This window comes from Triticum aestivum, chromosome 4A (genome assembly GCF_018294505.1).
Source record: "Triticum aestivum cultivar Chinese Spring chromosome 4A, IWGSC CS RefSeq v2.1, whole genome shotgun sequence".
NCBI classification, from domain to species: domain Eukaryota; kingdom Viridiplantae; phylum Streptophyta; class Magnoliopsida; order Poales; family Poaceae; genus Triticum; species Triticum aestivum.
In genome coordinates this window covers 5,039,011-5,040,847 of record NC_057803.1, presented here as the reverse complement: position 1 = coordinate 5,040,847, position 1,837 = coordinate 5,039,011, and positions in this window count along the sequence as shown.

Below are 1,837 nucleotides of genomic sequence, written 5' to 3'. Positions count from 1 at the left end.
ATGGCATAGCAAAAGAGCGAGCAAACTAGCATAGCAAAGATAGTAGTGATTTCGAGGGTATGATCATCTTGCCTGCACAATTGTCAGAGTTGACTGGATCCTCGAAAGCAAACTCAACGGGCTCCTCGTTAGCGAACTCATCTCCCGGCTCTACCCAAACAAGACAAACAGGCAACAAGGATACAATCAACGACGTGCAAACTCAAACAACACGATGCAAAGATGATATGATATGCGGGATGCGATGCGGGATGCAAAATGCAAGATATGATAGGAAATGCTTGAACCTGGCCTCAACTTGGAATTCCAAGTGTGCCACTGGAAAGATGAGATGAAATCGCTTGAAAACGATATAAAGAACGCCGGAATCAGAGTTACGGTTTGGAAATGGCAAGCGATTCAAAAATGACACCGGTCTGCGATTTACAGCAAGTAGGCATCTAAATACAACGAAATGAACATGCTACAGCACCCAAACATGACAACAAAATACATGGCATGGATGCACACAAGATGATTAACAAAAGTCTGGCACTGAGCTACGGCCAATTCATCCATTAGGAGGTTCAAACAAGCATGGAAAAAACGCAAATGGTAAAACAGATCTCAAACTTAGTGAAATTAACACTTGTCTGGAATTTCAGATCATATAGCCCTCTTCGGAGCAACAAAATAACATGCTACAGGACTTGAACATGACAAAGAAAGACATGGCATGGAGCTACTCAACAAGCTTAACAAAAGTCACTTAGTGACCTTGAGCCAAAAGGAATCACAAAATATACTAACAAGCACACGAACATAGCAAAAAACATAATCAGTTTTCAGACTTAGTGAAAACTGGGACATGCTGAAACATAACTCACGAAGGCATGTTTACGAGCTCGATGCACTCACCACGGTGCAAGTCATGGCAAGACAAGCATACATCCCTTGAGAAGGCATAAAATGCAAGCTAGACATGGCAAGAACAATAGCATAGCATGCACGGATCAACTACAACAACATCGGCAAAATCGCAAACAAGTTGACGATCTGCCCAGATTCAGAAAGTAGCAAAAGTAGAGCTCGATTGACTCAAGCTAGGGTGCTCCATAATTGCAAACAAAGACATGGATGGATAGAGCACTACAATATTAACAAAACTCCCTTACTGATCATCCTCAAAAGAGGCACGGATCACTAGGAAACAAGAAGAAATATGGCATCGTGAGATAAACAATCCCAGGACTTAGTGAAGTCCCTGAAAACAGAATTAGCAAGTGCACCACTTTGCAAGCTTGCACAAGTCACCACACACATCCTAAAAATACATGGGTTGCACCTCTGGAGAGATGACAAAACCCTTAACAAAACATATGTAGAACTCACGGGCATAGCATGCACACATTAATCATGGCAAAAATGACAAAAGTGCTAAACGGAGTAACAGATCTGACAATTAACTCAAGTAGCCCTCTTCTAACAGCATTTCGGACATCAAGATGAACTCTAATGAAAATGATGCACTGGAATGAAATGATGTACTCTCTGAGATGAATATTTTGATATGCTATATGCATGAATCGGAGCTACGGGTGCAAAGTTACGGGGCCCCGAACAGAGGCACTTGGACTGAGAATTTAGGGACTTAGAGAAAATTTTGACCTCCTAGGGTTTACTGTTCACGCCAGATCTGGATCGGGGCGCGCCTCCCGAGGATCACCGGAGAGGAGTTGGCGGCGGCCGGAGGAAGGGGAGCAAGTCGGGCCTTGGCCGGCCGGCGAGACGGCGACGATGCGGCGGCGGGGTCGGAGAGGCGGTGGGGCGAGGCGGTCGGCAACGGGCGAGGCGGCGC